Source organism: Serinus canaria, chromosome 2 (genome assembly GCF_022539315.1).
Source record: "Serinus canaria isolate serCan28SL12 chromosome 2, serCan2020, whole genome shotgun sequence".
Taxonomy (NCBI): Eukaryota; Metazoa; Chordata; class Aves; order Passeriformes; family Fringillidae; genus Serinus; species Serinus canaria.
In genome coordinates, this window is record NC_066315.1 from 79,377,893 (window position 1) to 79,397,448 (window position 19,556).

Genomic DNA, 19,556 nt, shown 5'->3' on the forward strand with positions numbered 1-19,556 from the left:
ATGATGATCAGATGTTTTCTTTTGATAGTGTCTTGTTACTACCCACTCACAACAGAGAAAGTATGTTGTTTATATGTTATGAAATAGAGAGGACAATAAGTGTTACTGAATATTCCAAAATTCATCGTTTAAGGGGAGTTATAAGGTAAGGTAGTAATTTAGAAGAGTTATTCAGTGAATCAGATCAAGCCCATTACATATGGCAAGGTACAAACCTTATTTAGATACATGAAGTTTCAGCTATTTATGTTTTTTCTAAAATTAGGTGAGCCATATTGTGATATGGAAATGTACACTTAGGGCACTCATGTAACTTTAACAGCCCTATCACCAATGCCCACACAACCTTAAGTGCTTTATCACAGCTGCTTTCCAAAAGCACACTTCAATTTCACTGAAATCTTCAGGGCAGAATATATTTGAACACAGAAATAATTCTATTTTTGCATAGCAAAGCTTATGTCAGACTTAGAAGTTGCTTGTTATATAACTGAAAACATTTTGGTAAGTCATTGACATCCATACTACTTAGAAGGTATCCTGCTTTTATGCTTTTAAATACAGGTTTGGAAGCCTGATTGCAGTTTCAACCTGCAGCTATCAGAGCTAGGTGTTACACAGTTTGGGACATGTGACCAGAGTACTGCAGTAATGGGATAGACATTGTAAAAGAAAGGACAAAGAGCTTGTTGGGGTGTACCTCTCAAATGTCATACAGGTGTTAATTTGAGTAAATGGATGACCTGGAGAGTGGCAGCATGGCACCAAATGGTTCCAGAATCCTTAACTCCCCTGCTGATCGCCTTGAGCAGCTACACTGCTGAGCAGACAAGTGGATGTCACAACCTATTTTTACAAATATTAATTGCAGGAGTGGGCATGAAAGCAAGGAAGTGTGTAGGTAGATCCTTGCTATTCCCTTTGGAGTTACTTGCAGTAATTTTAGAGCTGCACTGCATATGCCAATATTCTTGAAGTGTGAGTATCTGTATGTGTCAGCTGCAGAATACCTTAAATCCAGTTGATAATTAATTCATCTGAACTCTGTCAGATCATGGAGAAACAAGACCACTTCATTTCTGGGCTGTCAAGCTCTGTACCATTAAAAAGCCTGAGGAAAAAGTTCTTGGTTTTGAAATATAAAAGAAGTCAGATTTATTGTCCTGATATTTTTAACGTTTATTGATGACTACAATTTTCTAATTGTAATATTGTGAGACTATAGAGTGCAGGTTTAGCCTCACAAGATTCCCTTTTAAATTTCCACTACATGAACTATAATGTTGGCTTGTAAAGTGGTCATTTCTCTCTTAGCACACCCAAATTCATATTTTATATATGTTTTTACATATTTCTGCTAAAACTTGCTGTCTAGTCTATACACAGGTAAATCTTGCGTGAGGGGTAAGAAAACACAACTGTTACCCATAGTGGTCAGAAGTAGCCTGGATATTCAAAGTAATATAATTTCATTAATAAGAGCAAAATGAAATATTCATTTAACTGAGAACATTCAGTTTTTTTGCAAAAACTGAAGGAAAACAGGGAATTTCAAAACTTGGTTCCTAAAGCCCTAAGCCTCTGTGTAGACATTTAATATTTGCTTCAAGAAAGGGATATATTGTTTTTAGTTAGTGAACACTCTTAAGTTATTGATGTTAGTGGTTACAGCAAGTGCTCCACATTTTACAAGCAACTAGGCACTTGGTGAATGAAAAAAGATCTGCAAGCCTAAATTCAGACATCAAGCTCTGAAAATTCTGGTTGAAGATAATATCGATTCTTTTCATATCTTATGGTCTTTGTATAGCTACAGGCACATTCTGAGAAAACATACTCTTCAAATCCCACACTGATCCCTGCTCCTTTCAGATTCACCAGACAAACAAATACCTCTTGTAGGGGTATTTCCTGGCTTTTCTTCCAGTTTCTGAATCCCTGCCCTGTCCATGAGTCTTCTGATAGGGGAAACCAGCTTAAAAAGGCTACATTTATACTTTATATATAGATTTTGTAGTTGACTTACTAAAGTATGGTAAAAACCAAAGAAAAACATTGTTTTTTTAAAAAAGGCATACCCATTCAATTTGTTATTTTGACAGTAATTACATAGAGGTTCCTGTTTCCAACATTTTTGAAAAGTATTCACAGAGCAATTAGGTTTGTTATTAAGAAGATGTAACATAAAATTTTGTATGGAAAGTTTTCATTTCATATCTTGATCCATGTCATTAAAATCTGGCAAAGAGCACTCTCTTTACCCATCTGTGAAAGATGGAGTACAGTTATTTTGGAGGATACTAAGTAAATGCTTCTGCAGCCTTATTGTGGATAGCAGCTTGGATCTCAGCAAGTATGTTTCAGCTCTCTGTGAGAGAAGGGAGGATATGAAATACGTGCCCCAGAGTGGCATTGAGTAATTGTTTGGAGTAAAATGGGATTAAAGAGTAAATCCTACCTCTGTAGCACTGACTGACAGATTTCATAGTGTGAGGAAACAAGATAAGCAGTAATGAAGAGGAAGTGTTAATCTGGTGTATTGTGTTTTTTCCTCAGTGATCATGATTTTTTTTTTTTAATTTTAATATGTTTTAATTTACCTCATCACTTAACTCCTTCTACTAAGAAATATTTTGTTTTGTGGCCAAAAAGGGAGACCAGTGCTTTCAGCTGGAAAGTTTAAGCGGCCTTTGCTTCTGTGTTGCACCTAAAACATATTGTCTTTAAAGGCTGAGACATCAGTTCCTGATGATGCTGAGGCAGAATGCTTATTCTGTTCCTTTGTTTGAATGTGATAGATTTCCTTCATATATAGAGTTCCAAGCTGAGGTTATTTGAGGTAAACAGAGGGTATAATATACGTGCAGCTGTAATAGTATTTCAAGTGATGATGATACTGGATGTTTCTGTAGGGGTTGCTTTTAAGGGAGTTGTCTTACCTGTCTTTGCATTAAAGGTTTAAAATAGTTTCATATTATCTGGTTTCTGGTAGTTTTTGTATTTGTCTTGGCAATAATGAAAACATGAGGGTTATTTAGGGTTTTTTGTTTATGAAAGATGTGTTTAACTGAACCAAGAAATGAAATAATAGATCCATATTGTCGTCTTTGTATTTTGGTTAGGCATATAATCTTATTTCTTTGTTAGTGAATTTGTTTAGAAGCCTCACTGAATACCCACTCAATATTATTTAGATTTCATTTTATGAACTAACAGCAGTAATGCTGTACTTTAGACTACGTTGGAGTTGATATTACATCAAGTTTTGTCATCACAGTATCTAGCTATATAAAGTTTATTGTAGCTGAACTGTGCTTTGTTTTGCTACCTAAGAATGATTTCTAAATTATTTTTACATCTTAGATTGATCAGAAATTGTTTTGGTCAGTTTTCCCTAGATTAATTAATAGCCTTAGGATTTTTCTGAATGTTCAGAATTTCTGCCAGTAAGCTGAAGTCCAATTAGTTTTAAAGCTTGATTGAAAAAGTAATTCCCATTTCTTTGTTCACTTATCTTAGAAATGGTTTCTCAGCATCCTAGGTTTGAAAAGATGCAACTCTTTCAACTTTGAAAATTTGCATAGGAGTGTCTTTAATTTTTCTGGTTTTTTCTGTTATAGGTTTTAGTTGCTGTTGCTGTTTGCCTGTAATGATGAATACTATGGTGAATGGTGAATACTATTTTCCTGAGAGGCTTTCTTATTTCAGGAAGAATGCCAGACACTTCAACTTTTTGGAAGCAGATTCAGAAAACACCTCAATAATTTCATAAAATTCTTGCCTCTTTATTTTTATAGCCTTTGATGAAGAAGAATATGACATATTTATATTTAAGTATAAGATAACATAATTTTCTAAATAATGACTGGAGTTTTGAGATCCAAGAGCATGGCACAACAGGTGTGAGACAGACACAGGTCTGCCACACAGGCTACAGTGATTTTGCCTGACAGTGCCTTTGCCTTTTGTTGGCACTGTTTGGTATGGCAGATGCTCTTGCATCATCTGGTAGAGTCTTATCTCTGTGTAACTATCCCATCCTATAAAGGGAGGCTGCACCTTTCCATGTGATATGCTCATTGGGAATGAAGATATGTTTTTCAGTTCCTTTAATATATCATTTTGAATCCCATGAAACAGAGTTTATTAGCTGTCAGTGGTTTATCTTTCACTTCCTTCTACTCAGGATTGTTACTAAGTACAACTCCACATCTGAAGCAGCAAGAGGCCTTTCTTCACCATGTAAACTATGCACATTACAAAATATTTCAATCATTTGGTAAAGTTTTTCCTTCTGCTTTTGGGCATCCTAAAAGTTTGTGTATGGTCTGAATCCTCTCTTAAATAAGGAAGAGTAAAAGGCAGCGGAAAGAAAGAATGGCTTTGTCCCAAAAGCTTTCTGAATGTTCTTTGATACAGGTTCCCTTTCTTGTGTACCTGCAAGAGATGTGCACACTGGAAGCAAGTGTTTCAACCTATGTAGTAGAGTGACTGAATTATAACACTAATTTGCATGCTGGAATATAAGTAATGTTTACTTCTGCTGCTCCACAGTTCAAATATGTGTCCAGAGTAGTCAATCATAAAAGATCTCAAAGTTAGGGGAGAATGTAACAAGATTATGTTGATTACTTACCAGCCAAAAAAATAAAAGAGAATCTAATTATCACTTGAACTCTGTCCTTGTCAAATAGCTGTGAATTAAAAAGGCCAGTATCCTATGGCATAGCATAATAAATAAAATAACTTTGAAACTTGTTTTAGGAAGGAAACATGATTTTCTTTCTATCTGAATAACTAAAAAGACATTATGTGCATCCCTATATTTTGTGTGTCTTCTCCACTAATGAACCAATTTAAGCTAAGTGTTAATTCTCATTGTCAAACATACCAACTGTTTTTATTCTCATTTGATGATTTTAAATTAATGAAGAAAAATGGATCTGGAAGAAACAAACAATAGGCACAACCTGTAGGACGCCTGTCAGGTTTTGTCTCACTTTAAGGGATTCCTTATGTGTGGTACAGACATCTGGATAGCCTATAGTACTCTCTTTATTTACAGGATTGTACAGGAGAGAGTGCTTTTCTTAAAAATAAATCCCTCCCTCTCCAAACCCCTTTTCACTTACAGTGTTTAAACTTGTCACAACAAGAATAGGTCAAAGTTATTGGAATAGACAATTTTTTCAAGTTACAAATGCTGTGCATCAGCATCTTGCTTATGACTGATTTCAATGAAATTTCTTCATGATCCCTCTGTTTGTTGTCACTTCTATAGTAATGCTCCAAATAGCTTGGATTTTTTACTGGTACTATTTTTGGTTCCTGAACTAGTTAAAAAGGAAGATCCCATTCTCACTGCATAGTTGCTTCCCACAGAAAAACTTCCTTTATATCTGACCATGCTATAAGGCAGCTATCAAGCTTCAAGAAGTTCAGAGGGAGTTTCTTGAGATGGGGACACTTTTGTTGGACTGTTCAGTGCAGCCATGTCATATATCTCTCCACCCTACAAGAAGGGATTGCTCTTGGCCATTCTGTGTCTTAAAAAAGGCCACCCAGTGAGCAAACAAACAAAAACTGTTCTATCAGCCTATGGAGAGAACCCTTGGTTGTGTAGGGCTCTGTATTTTGTCAGTATTTTGCCCAGTAGCAGTCCAGTGAAACCTTGGGAAAGTAAGAGATAGGTTGAACCCCTATAACAAAATAAAAAGACTTCAGGTGTGTTTGTGAACACACCTGAAGTCTTCCAACAGAAATAGATTGCTGCAGTCCTGTTTTGTAGCCCACACAGATGGCATTGTACTGGGGAATTATGGAACATAGTGATTTTGTTTGTAATGAAAGGTAAAGGAGAATAGAAACCTAAGTGCCAGCAATTATCCATAGAATTTGGAGTTAAAAAAGTAGCAAATGATAAAGAAAAATACAGAATTTGTATCTGCCTTAAGCTTATTTTGTAATAGACACAGAATTTATATAACTGTAGTGCTGGTACCTGGAAAGGTATGGAAAAAACAGCATTGAAAAGTCTACTTCACCTGTTCCATTTAAATTAAAATACTTAGTGAGAAGAAACAGCGAGGGAGAGTTTTAGGGACAATTGGTTTTTTTGCCCCTTTTCTTTTGAAAGATGTGCTTTAATTTTAACACTCCAATGATCTGATACACATCAACATGTTTTTCTCAGAGAGATCATAGCATTTCATTCTCAGAAATGCAAAGCACTATGTTTTTAGGTGGTCTGTGATTTATTTTTTTCTGCCCCGAACCTCATGTAGGTAGAATTTGCTGAAAGTTGTTTAAAAAAAAAAAAAAGGAAAAACTCTTTTATTTTGCTAAAGGTTTTCCTTATTTTGCATCTTAATTAGGCAGCTTTCTGTTGCATTCTTGTTTTTTTGTTCTGCTTTTCATAACCTTTGGTTCTCTTTTGGTCTTTCTATTAGCATCAACCAGATTAGGTCCTGGATATTTTGATAGACTATATTGTCCAACTTAGGTCTGCTGGTCATAATTTTCCTCCATTTTTCCACTTCCAATCAGGTGACATAATACTCTTTGACCTTGTCTTAGCTACCTCATATCGTATATATTTGTCTTACACATTTTGGATAGCTCAGCCTCAGCATATCTTCCAGAATCTTACTCCATACAACTTCCTTCTGAAATATTACCTTCAAATTTTCTGAGCGTCAGTTGACACAGATGTTCAAGGCATTGTGATGCCTATTCTTGGGTTAGGCTTGCATAATTTGCCAGAAGCAATTGTCCTAGGTACTAATTATTTTCCTAAACACATAGAAATTATTTCATATATAGCTTCCCCTTGCAAGTATAACTGCTTCAGATGAAATACAGATTATAAACACTGAAGTCAACCCTTGACCTATGAATAACAATGGGAATCATAAATAGGGACATTGTGAGATGTTACCAAAACCTTTGATGTATGAAAATTATTGGAAAAACCTGACATAGTAGTAAGGGGAGAAATGGGGTGTGTTGATTTCAATAAAGATACAAGGAACATGTGTCATCGAAGAATTTTAGCGCATTCAGGAGAGAGCTGAATACAATTGCAAATGATAAAGAAGTAGAGTGATAGAACAAGGTAATAAAAAGGCTTCAGAACAGAGAAAATCATACCTTTTCAGATCATCTCTAAGCAAAATGTCAAATCAAAGTGGGAGGTAAAATATCTCTGAACCACAGATTTATTAAAATCTACTTATATTATGCAATCTTGAAAATCTTAATTCTCTAAATATGCAAATAAAAAGATTTGGTGTGTGACTTCATAGGTGGCTTAAATTTCAGCTTTAGAACAGAAGTGCTTGATAAAATGACTTAAAAAAAAAAAAGAAAACCTGGGTTTAAGCCTCATATGTGTAATCATAAAGTAGGTTAGATGTGGTAAAAATTATTAAACCTTTCAGAAATTCTGCATTAAATTAACTGTAATTCTTTTGGTGTCATCTTAGCATGGCTTTGAGAAACTGCTGCTATTTGAGACCCATATTTAAGAAAAGAGCAATAAGCCAGGAGTAGCTGGTTTGTATATTCACTCTGCCAGATTGAAAGCAAAATATGTCAGGTTGCACCCTGCATGTTGTTGAGTGGTAAATCCTGTTGGGGGGGTCTTTTTGTTTAAAAAAACCCCCAGCTTTTTAAAACTTTGCAAAATTTATATGAAACTACTTTTTCTTTCATAATTAGAAGTCAGTAGGGATAAGAATGATATTTTAATTCCTCATTTCATAATGAGAAGAAGCAGTAAATTCAAGAGCCTGTATCTTAATTCTGTGGCCAAATTGCATAAGAAAACTGCTTTATTTCTATACTGATGCAAAGTTCTTTTAATCTGGTGGGAAAAAAGCCTTTGATTTTTAAGTCTCAAATAATGTGGCTCAATACCAATTTTAAAAAGTGCCATTTAAAAAGTATGAAGATTAAAACTGATGGGTAAGCTAACTCAAGTATGCCTACAGCTGCTCTTGCTGCCCAGTTTGCTGCTCTGCTCCTTCAAGTGCCTGATCTGCCTAAGCATGACTCCAGGGAAAGCGTGTGCTGCAGAAGTTTGAGAGAGAGAAGGCGCCAGTTTGTCATCTACTTGTGGGGCAGTGTCTCGCAAAGGCAGGGAGGTTCAGTCCTGGTACTGACAGTGACACTGAGCTGCATCACACAGGAGGAAAATCTGGCCTCAGTGGAATATCAGGTGATGTTACTTCAGGGAGATTCACTTTTTCCACTTTTTGATGGGCCTGAGCCCTGTCTTTGGGAGTCACTGTCACCCATGTCCTTCTGCCGCCCCCCCTCTGCGGAAGGATATGGCATGAAGTGCCTGAGTGGGAAAGCTGCTGGAGCTGAAGGTGAATCTGAAGAGCTTTTGTCTTCACTGACTTTCACCAACTGAAGACTATTTTGAGCTGGGGAGCTTCTGAAGACACTTTGTACTCATGGAAGCTTCAGTGTCTCAGTAAGTGGTCAGTGTGGCCTCCAAAAGAAGGCTTGAAGCCACGTTATTTCCTGGTATCACACGGACTTCTCCAGAGCTTGGTGTCCTTTTGGTTACTGCTTCTGTTTCAGGAGTTTCTCAGCAGTGTTAACACTCTTACACAGCCTTCCCTTCCCCTTTAGGCATTTGCTGTTACCTGTTATCACCTCTAAAAATTACAAAAAACCTGATATTTTCTGGGGGACAAGGCACTAACTCTCTGTTGCCTTTTCCACATATGTTCCCTGGGGTTTTATATTTGCATCTGTTCCCTAGCCATTGAATCCTGGAAAGTTTTAGGTTACATTTTCGAGGTTTCCAGTGAATGTTAGAAGGCCTTTTGTTCTTGGAAGTGGAGAAAAACAGCTGAGGTTGACAGAAGTGCTTTCTCCTGCTGATCCCTACAGCATATGAAACAGAATAGGAAGTACAAGAGATACATGGAATACAACCTTGACTTTTCTGGGTAATTCACAGCATTCAGACTTTTCTAGATTTCCTAAGTCACAGAGGAACTGTGACCCTGGGAAGGGGCAGAATGATGTAACAAAAGTTAAGGAAAGAGGAGGTGTGTGCCCTATGTGAGTACAAAGTTGCTCCCTGAGTTCAGCAAGGTAGACTAGGATACAAACTGAATATTTTCAGCCTCTAGCAAAATGGTCCTTTCTCTTACTCTCTTCCCACGATATATTCCACAGATGTTGCTTCTCCAAAGTATTGTGGGTCCATTGGTCTTTGGTGTTTCCTTGGTATAACAATATGTATTATCATTAAGGGAAAAGGATATATGCTCTTAATATTCTTCAGATTTTTTTGTATTTATGAGGACTGCTGAAAAAGAGCAACCAACCTCTCTAAATAACCTAAAGAAAAAAAAAAGAAAAACCAAAAAAAACCCAAAAAATCTCAAAACAGTTTTAAGATATGCATATGCCTGAAAGCTCATATTTGTAGATTAAAAACAGGGAGGAAATCAAATACTCTAACCTTAGCCTTATTAGTCTCTTGTTGATGGACCTTTCTGAGGTTAAAGTTTGGGGTTTTTTTCTCAGCATTTGCTGAGGAATGTATATATCTGTAGGTGTGTATATGTATGTATTTTATATATATGTGTATGTGTATATGTATGTATTTCAACTATTGGCTGTTCCCTCCACTTACACAATTCTCTGAAGGAAAGAAATGCTTAAAAGGAAAGAACAGAGGACAAGATTACCGTGTTAAACAAATGCATACTGTGGCAGGGAGGGTAGCTGAATTGAGTGGAAAATAGGACCATAAAACTTGAATTAAATAAGAATAGAGATCAAAATCCCAAGCAGAATTTGAAAACAAGATGTAGGCCTGAAAAATTCTTGCTTTCTGTAGTATGTTGATATTTTCTTAAGGATGTTAGCAAGTTTTGGAAAAAGATTGTTAAAAATCTTGCTTCTAATGGCTTAAGTTTTTGAAAGGAACTTCTCTATTCTCTATTTTATTTATTGTTGTGGGGCTTTTTTTCCTTTCCATTTTCCTTTCACCTTTTGCCCCAGAGGTGGTACCTAAAGAAAAACTACACTGTTCTGGTGCCTTTGACTGCATGGTGTAAGATTGGCCTCTGATATAGGTATCAGGGCAAGGGCTGCTTTGAGAACTTATTGGCTGTCCACTTGCTGTTTTATATTTCCTTTGCAAGGACATCTCTGAAACTCCTGGTGATGTAGGGGAAGTGCAATATCATCTCATTGCCATCAGTTTATTAATAGCAAGTAGTTCATATGGCTATGTAGAAGCATTCTCTCTTGAACCATGCTTCTACTAAATAGATTGGCTTTGATTATTTTATAAATCGTCCTTTAGGAATGTAAGGAGCAGATACTCAGATACCCAGCCAGCTTTCTTAAATATTTTGCTTATAATTTTTGCATCACATCTACTAAGTAGTATGAAGATAATTCAAAAAATGTATTAAGATGCAAGATGATTCACTAGCACTGAGCTGCAGATGTTCTGTTATTGAATTACTAAGTAACAGTGGGAAGGCCAGGCCAATACTTGTGGCATTTACCTGCACAGGGGCCAGCAAGCTGTTCAGACCTAGTTGTCTGAGAGGCAGCCTTGCTGTTTTGCACACTAAACATAATTTTTTGTTCACTTGCTCATTATCAGATGCAACTGAGAAAAAGAAACCCTTTGCACATTGGATTAGAATAAAATAAGTCTGTCAAGGGAATTCTCCAAATTTCTACTTTAATACCAAGAATTCCAGGCAGTATGTAAACAGTTATGGTCAAAATTACCATTTTGCATGGGAGATCATAGCCATGTATGTAGCACCTCACAAGGATGTGAGGAGTTTCTTGCAGGAAAAAAAATTAGAAGAACATGCTTTGCTAGAATTTAGCTCGAGTGTCTAAAGGACTAAATACAATTTTGTCCTTTTCATCATCTTTGTTACATTTTCATCTTTGTTGTGTACTTTTCTATTTAGAATTTAACTGCCGTATAGGTAAGCACTTCACATATAAATTCATCATCAGAAGGATCAAATGAGTATGAAGCAAGCTACAGTTACTATAGGAGAAACTTTAATTATCCTTACCCAATTTATACTTGAGTAAGAAAGCAATGGGTTTTTTTAATTAAAAATAACACCTAGGCAATTATCTGGGAAGATTACATCATTTAAAATGTATTTTGATGACTGTGCCTTATAATTTTAATCCATTTTATCTCAACATTTAGGTAGAAATTAATTACACAAACTCATTTTCTTTTTTACATTTCAACTACCTGTTTGTAAAATGTCTATGAGAGAACCAACTCCCCAAGGTGCATTTCGGGATGTTTTCCATGCTAGAAAACAGCAGAAAGCCTGCTCACTTAGTAGTTTTTATTGACTTTCTGTGCAGTTCTGTCTCTCCTGGTGAATGTCTTTTGTCTCAGATTCCCTCAAGTTCATTCAAGTAGCAGAATTACACAGTCCTGTTCAATGTCAACAGGTGCACCCAAATTTTATCTCTTTAAATAATTCATTGTTGTTGGGAACTCTTTTTGTAAACAACATCTGACAGTAGAAGACTGCTCATATTCTTTTTATTTTTTACTCAGAAATGTCACTCACACATTTGATTACATAGTTTAAGTATGAATTTATTATTAAGCACATGTCCCAAATTCCTCATTCTGCATAATACATTGAGCCAAACAGATGCATATAGTAATTGTTGATGCATTTTATTTTACTGGAGTAAAAGTAACTAATGTTTTACTGTGGATTAAAGCCTTTTCTTTTACTTTATTGTCTTGAAAATCACAATTTAAGGCATAAAGACTGAGAGAGGATGATCAGTTGGATGCCTTGTTAGCTGTAGCTAATGACTTTAAATGGAAAAAGCTTTTTCAAATGGTGGAAAATGATTGATTTTTAAAAAAGCTTATTCTTCTTACTTTTCTCCCCCCATCATCAAAATGCTTCCCCCAAGCTGCTGCAGATGGTCACAGTCTTTTTTCAAACTTTTTTTGTCTTGCATTTCCACAGCATTAGGCTTGATTATTTCTGTTGGATTGCTTTAGGGAACCCAACATCAACACTCATTTGCAATATCCAAGTAAGATGATGCAGTATGATAGCTTGTTCTCAAAAGAAGGTCATTATTTTTCCTTTAACCCTTCCTACAGATATGCTATAATCAGACATATTATCAGAAATCCCAACAGCTCATTTTAGTAAGGGAGGCTGCTCTTGGCATAGGTTTAATATTATAAGCTTTCACAGTGTATTTAGTTTGTATGTCTTTTTCTCCATTAACATAATTCCATACAGTCCTGGAAACAGTTTCTGTTGTCCATCGAAAGATTAGTATAATCTGTCATTTCACATTGTTTCATTTGGTTTGCTTCATGGAATCACTAAAAAAATTTAAGCTAGAGAAGACCTGTGAGGTCATCTCATTCATCCCTAGAGTCCAAAGGTGGAAGTAACTCTACCGCTAAATTATTATTGCCATTAAGTAAAATGTCATTTTTCAGTTCAAGCTTTCCCTGCTTCAAATGTCTGATTGAGTTAATCATAAGCAGTTTGCATGTTCATTCTCACATGTAAAAGTGTCAGCAGTACTGCAGTTTTAGATTAATCTGGCTCAACTGTGTTTTCATCTTGCACTCTGAATGATATAATCTCACTTTCTATATTCCAATAAATTATTAGGGGAACACAGAATTAATCTGAGCATTTATATTTTTAATGATTGGCCAAACCTAAGCTCTTCTGTTCTGTTCTATAATAATAATACTAATGTTAATGCTAATACTAATACTACTAAAAACATAATAATTAAGTTGTCAGGGCTTCTTATAATAACTATTGTTTCAGTGACATTCTGTTCCCAACCCTTCATAAAATACTAAGAAAACCCCATACCTTGATGTCTCCCCAAATGTTGTAAATTTACTCAAGGCAAACAAAACAATTCTGAATTTAGCAAATGAAGAAAGGGAAAAAAGGAAGACGTTGTTGCCAAGGAGAAAAAGGCAGTATTTTTAACATAAGGTATTTAAAAAAAATGCCCAATAACTGGTTTCAGAAAGAGAGATTGAGAGGCATGATAATACATACAAGAAAAAGCCAAAACAAAATGAAAGAACTCAAACCTCCCAAAACCTAATGAAAGCCCCAAAAAACTCAAGAGGGAAAATATGTTAGTTATACAAGGAAAAATATATAACATGAGATACTGTCAAATGAGGAATGAAGAAACAAACTACTTTGATGTGTTGAAGTTTTTATATTTTCAAAAGAGTTGTTAGTATAAGAAGTTCTTGAGTGGGGCTGCTAGATGAAGCATATATGCTGCTGAAGCAGAGAGCTTTATGTGTTGATCCAAGGAGGAATCTCCCTGAAAAGTAGAACAGTTTTTGTCTTGTCTTAGGTTATAATATCACAGGGAACTTAAAAGATGAAGTAACTCTGTTGGTGAAAGGACAAGGAATAAGCTGAAAATTTCTTTTTCAGTTTTATCTTCATGTAATTCCACTTCAAGTAGTGTGTGGAAGTGGTAATGAGAAGCCTCCTAATATGCAGGATGTTATTGTTTTGGATATCATAAAAAGGGGTTTGGCATTTACTGGATTTGTCCCCCTGCTTATTTTTCCTTCCTTCATTATTTTTGTTCCACTTTTTGTTTCAGCCATCTAGAGTCAGTAGTGCAAACTGTGGTTCTAGAGACTGCTGTCATTGTACTCCAGCTGTCTGTACACACATTAGGAGTGGCATTCTGTCATATCACAGTCTCCAGGAGCCTTGAGGCGTCTTGATATTAGCTTTATACAAGTGCTCAGTGTTCCTTTGCTACTGTCATCTAGTCTCATCTATACAGAATTTTCAGTGCTTATAATTTCTGTTAGTGAAAATTTCAACTCAAAAAGGTTTATTTGTGCTTATGAAGTGCAATATCTGATATTTGTAAGATAAGAATAAAAAGCTATAACTCTTGGGTGTCTTTTTAAATTTCAAGCTTTTACATTACTTGGCAATACATACATATTACCTACCAACATTATACATGCAGATGTGCTCTTTCTAGTTGTGATTTGGTTTATGCACATTGCTAGTAAGATTGTAGAAAATGACCTTATACTTGGATATTTTTTAGCAATTATAGTCATCAGTGCACTCCATATATCTTGTGTATTTAAATCTTTTTTATAATGGTAGGTCATGCTTCCATTCTCTGGACACTTGCTCCAGTGCCTTTTTATTTTTCTATACAGGAAACACTGTCAGTGACATAAATTTCTGAAAATTTTCCAGATGATATCCAGGCTGAAAGGCACCTCAGTAGGAATTTATGCCAGCCTCCTACTGAAATAGGTCTTTGTTCTTCATATCCCAGAAACTTGCTCCAAGAGAACTTGCTCCACTATATTCTCTTCGGTTGAAGTGGGCTGACTGGCTTTCTTAAGACTTCAGCCAGTTCTGCAGCAGCCTTGGATGATGAGGTGCACCAGATGCTACAGACTTGATGAGCTTTCATGATTAATTCCTTACCTGATGGCAGTTCCTTGCCTCCCTACCTCTTAGTGCAGAGGTCCTGAAGCCTCAACAGCATCCACTGGCAGAGTCACACGCTTTCAGTGTTCACACTTTCTGTGTATCAGTAGAGGATCTAGGTAGCTGGTTGCTAGCTTAGGGCTCTGCAAATCACTGCCCAAGGAAAGGAGGTGGAACTGCAAAGTGAACTAAGGAAGTGTGGGAGAAGCAGTCCCTGTTCAGGAGCAAGGGAGAGAGGCTTTGCTTGTCAGCAGAGGTGCTGCATGTAGGTGCTGTGAGACAGAATGGAAGGGGGACTTGAAAAGGGTGTGAATGTGTCCATGGCTTGGGAGAGAGGGTGAGAGTTAAACCAAGGGCAGAAGTAGTTAATTGTGCCTGTGGAAGAGACCCCTCTCAATAAGAAAATCTTTTTGTCTCTCTTTGCCCAGAGAGAGAAGAGCCTCTATCTTATTTTCCACACTATATTTAACTCTCAGGAGATATCACCTTTCTCTGCTATGAGTAGATATGGGTCTTCTACCTTTGGATGGGTAATGACCATGCAAAAGGTCTGAGGAACCTCAGACCTCACACAGAAACCTTTTCTATTCTCCAAGCTCTGTTCTGCACAAGGAGCAGTCACTGACCAAGTGCCCTGGTGTACCTACCACCAGGTTAAAGGGAGCAATTCATTGAGTGTCCAAGCACTTCCCAAATCATGACGATCCATTGATGCATCTGGGTCTGTGCTTACTGTGTCACCCACATTGTCCCCAAACCCCCAAGGATAAACATGTAAGGAATGCATGTAGGAGTAATACTTAAGTGATGGATGGTGTGGTCTTTTCAGGTTCTCCCTTATGGCAAGCCTGGAAGTTTGGGTTCAAACAACCTGCAGAGATCAGCTCATCCCTTATAAACTGGAGGGTTCAGTGATGTGGTCCTGTCTGAACCCCCTTTTTAGTAGATTAATGTCTTACTTAAAGTAGTTTTACTTGTATTATGATTCTTATTCCTTGTTTCCAAGAAACTTGGCATCACCTCTTTTGGTTTAATGGAATATTCCTCTCACACTGGACTGCATCCATAAGTTACAAACCTGCTGATGCTGTCATCAAACTGAACCACTGTCCAAGACACTTGTAGTCCTCTTTTAGAGTTTAAGATAGATAAGGTAATGTCATATTCATGAAGTCATTTCTCTTTTTCCAAGAGTGGCAAGGGTAGCCATTGACTGGTAAGACAGAAGATGGCTAAATGTAGAAAACTATAATAGGTAATAGTAACAAAAACTAGTTTAACCAGGGGTGATTGCAGTAGAAGAAAGTGCAGGTAAAGAAAAGAAAGGCTTTCAGAGCAGAAAATGTGTGTGACTGAAGAAGGAACAGCAGAATTGAAGAATAGTTTGAGAACTTTCAGCCACTTGAAATAGTGGAGGAGCCTCCTCATGTTTGCTGTGCTTTACAAACTTTTTGTAAAAGTTTGTGGTGCTGAAGGTTGCATGTGGCAGTTTCAGCTCTGTAGGAGTTTGGACCTAATTATCCCCATCGGAGTTGTAGAGCCCTTTGGTGCAGTGCTCCTAGTTGATTTTTGTAAAATCTAATTTGTTCTCAAAACTGCTCTGAGAACTGAGCAAGCACACAGGAAACGCAGTGAAGCGAACCAGAGAATTTAGTTTGAGAGTGTTTAAATGGGATTGCTAATGTACTCACAGCCTCTCTGAAAAAAGGGGACAAAACTTGCAAAAAAAGCATATTCTGCTTGTATGCTTGTATTCTACTAGAAGAATGGAGAAATTACCATTTCCTGAAAAAAAAAAAAAAATTACGCAAAAAACCCAATAAAAACACCTAAACATCCAACAAGCAGAAAACAATTCTGTTTAATTAGGTTTTCCAGATACCATTTTTCTGAAATGCATCTTCAGGCATTGGACTTCCACCACCCTAGCTTTTACTTCTTTTACCCTTGCATTCAGTGTATTGTTTCCAGAAATCTAAGCTGTTTAATGGATTTACACAGCTTCCAATTAAATTTTAATCACAGATCATAATATGCTTGACTAAAAATCTACATTTACATAAATTTTTCTTTTTTTATCTTAACAGTTTATGGAACAAACATGAGGTATTTCTTTGCAAGCTTAAAAGGTTACTTCATTTATATGTGACATCTTTGTTCTGCCACTTGAATTTCTCCATTTTTTAAATAAAACAGTATCAGCTGTGTGTAAGCTAGTAATCAAGAGACAAAAAGTGTTTTAAAATGAGATAGTGGTTCAAACCTGTTGAGCCATAGTCAATTGTCCTTGTCTTCTTAACTCCCTGTTCTAAGGTAACTTGTTTTGTAATACACTAGAATGAATTTGGCTCAAAACAAAGACAAAAGAAAAGATGGAATTAAATCAACTTTCTTGGCCTTCTTAACCGTGCTCTCCCGCAGTCAGTGTAATTTGTTCTTTTTATAGACTTACTAATTGTTTGCAAAGCACTTCTCTGATAAGAGTTAAAGAAATGCTTTATATTAATATTACAAGTGTATTTGCAACTCATTCATTTAATTGACCTCTGTTTTACTACAGCTTATAATGATAATCAATTAAATCTTTTTTCAGCTTTCACTGATCTTCTTTCATCCCACATTGTGTTTTCTAACTGTTTTTCATCTCAAATCCCTTTAGAAGATAGGAATAAATGTAAAATTGCTTAAACTTATTTTTGCTTCCCCCTCCTCTTCTCAGATTTGGAAGATTTTTGCAGTATTTCAGCTACAGAAATTCAAAATAAGCATACTCATTAAGCTATATGGATTAAGTAATGATTATCAACTGAAGTGAAATACAACAATTGCAATAGCTTATCAGTATATTAGAGAGGAGTGCAAAAAACACCTCAGTCGTTTTGTTCTTTCCAGTGGTAAAATGGAAGTGAAACAGTCCTAATTCTTTTTATTTTTCACATGGAGAATAACTGGTCAGTTCTATATTTTGGATGCAACACTCTAGAGCAGAAATAAATTTCTAAGAAATATTTCCATCTCTTTTGTCACAATTTATTTTTTATTTTTCTTTTTGCAGTAGTCCGTAAAATGTTGGCTTAATTCTATCCATCATGGTGACCTTAGCAAGTCTTTGCTTGTTTATTACTATTTATTTATTTTAAAAAAAATTATTGCAGTTTCATTAGGGTTTTTTTTTCATAGAGTTATACAGGAGATTTGCCATTGGCTGTGACTCTTATTAAAATCTCTGTGATTTATCTTCCATATTTATGGTTTAGACAAACCAAGATGTGTTCTACATTTGGTGTTTCAACATATTCCTTGTCGAAATAATTCACTAAGAGCTGGATTTGTTTTAATAGCAGATTCCCCAGAATGGCGAAGCATTTTGTATCAGCTGTGTGTACTAGAATGGAAATTCCCAATTATGCCATCCTGCTTCTTATTCTTGTGAATAATTTGTAACCTGCTTACATGAAAACCTGCTGGTCAGTGGGGTGGGATACATCAGAACTCCATGGCACAAAACAAGAGCAGCGTTTTGTGATACCAGCTAAGAGAAAAAATGAGAAAGACAAATGAAGAACACAGAAGAAATGGAAAGACTTGGGCTATCAGTGAATGAGATCTATTTCATGGTTTCTTTAATCTGTGGTCATATTCCAGAGTTAGAAGTAGCTCAGAAAATCACAACTGAAAAAACCCATCTTGCCACAGCAAATCATGACTGACAAAAGGAAGAGAGAGTATTAGAGTTCTCAGATCATAAGTGTGAAGAGGTTACTTTTTAAGCTTAAGTTAATAATTGAAAGATCCTTTTTGCATCTGACATGTTAAATAAAGGTTAATGAAATGACCTCTATAAAATATCAGATTATTATTTATTGCATTGAGATGGATTAAAATCTAAGTTAACAGAAATTATAGGTGCTGTTTCCAAATAGCTGATTTTATAATGGTTTTCAACATGATAAGGCATATTATCTGGAAGGAAGTATTTAGGAAAGAAGAAGAAATAATATTTGGAAAGCAATTAATTTTCAAGATAACTAGAACATAATGCCAGTTAGAAATAAATTGGGATAGAAAAGAGCAGCATGCAGAAAAATGCAATCTAAGTCAGTTTAAAAATATGTATATATTTGTATGTGTATACACACAAATAGATTAACAATTCAAGCCATTGGATGTAAACACAATCTGATGGAATCTGAAACATTTAGAAAATAGCTGGTGAGAACTATAAACAGAATTGTAATAAGGAAAGTTGAGGCAACAAAAGAGTGGTTTTTTAAGTATAACAGGAGTTGATATTGCACAGCATACTAACAGTCAAAAGTTACTTTAATTAATGGGGGGTTTATTGTTGTTATTAGTATTATTACTACAGTGTTCAAAGAAGAAACAGAATCATTGCTGTTTAATTAAGAACTGAAGAAACAAGATGATTATACCTGTTCTTAATTAAATTCAAATTGCATTAATAAACATGACAGAAATAGTAGAATAGGCTTTCCTAATACACTTGATTTAATATTACCTCTGTCCTAAGAAATTAAAATAGCATGCATTAAATAATTATAAAAACCAGGGTTTTGATGAATTTCAGATGTATCAGGAAAAAGCCTTCAAATGCAGCTATGTGTAGTCAACAGCAAAAAACTTTCTCTTTTTACTGTTTTTTTTTTGTAGTGTCCCAGATTACAAAATAAGACTGTTGCTTACCTGCTAGATACTGCATGTATCTTAAGGATGAATGCTATGATTAGAAAAGGCTTATTGTTGGTAAGGGAGCAAGTCATGGCTAACAAATTTACAGACAGGTTAATCAGTATTATCTCAGAGGGGTCAAAGAAGATGTCATGGAAGATAGATAGATGGATGTCATTATGGAGATATACCTTTCTATCTTGTATGCACAAAGATTTCAGACCATACTTAAAGTAGTCAGCTTTGTTGGGAAAATGACTGGAAGCCAGAATGGGACAGTTCCAAGTGTGACTTTAAAGCCAAGCATATTATTTCGTTGGACTGGAGTGAACATTTTAC

The 19,556-nt window shown here is 35.8% G+C and overlaps 1 protein-coding gene across 2 annotated transcripts in view; it reads left to right on the top strand.

The window, feature by feature from the left end:
• Window positions 1–19,556, top strand: part of CTNND2 (catenin delta 2) — a 633,979-nt gene that overhangs the window by 150,773 nt on the left and 463,650 nt on the right. The window lies entirely within an intron of this gene.